At 42.8% G+C, this 334-nt stretch overlaps 1 non-coding gene across 1 annotated transcript; it reads left to right on the top strand.

The window, feature by feature from the left end:
• Nucleotides 1-227: 227 nt before the first annotated feature.
• Nucleotides 228-334, top strand: LOC148860728 (small nucleolar RNA R71). The gene has a single exon (XR_016095209.1). It is a non-coding gene; the product is annotated as a small nucleolar RNA R71 (small nucleolar RNA).

The following is a 334-nucleotide window of genomic DNA, read 5'->3' as shown; positions in this document are numbered from 1 at the left end:
GTGCAGCTAGTGTTGTATAAGTGTCAACATTATGCAAGCCTTGCTGCTTCCTAGTTTGAGTCCTTTCCGAATGCCATTGATAATTGTTGGCTGCCATTTCCTCAATAAGTGCATGGGCAACCTCAGGAGTTTTATTATTTATGGATCCTCCGGCTGCAGCATCTAATATGGTCTTATTTGAGTCAGTAAGACCATTATAGAAAGTCTGCACTTGCAGCCAAATGGGGAGGCCATGGTGAGGAACTCTCCTTAACAGCTCCTTGTATCGTTCCCATGACTCATATAAAGATTCCCCCTCTTGCTGGAAAAAAGTAGTGATGTCATTCCTCATTTT

Source organism: Nelumbo lutea, chromosome 4 (genome assembly GCF_056320005.1).
Source record: "Nelumbo lutea isolate HS-2025 chromosome 4, American lotus-T2T, whole genome shotgun sequence".
NCBI lineage: Eukaryota > Viridiplantae > Streptophyta > Magnoliopsida > Proteales > Nelumbonaceae > Nelumbo > Nelumbo lutea.
This window is presented reverse-complemented; position numbering and strand designations above follow the sequence as displayed.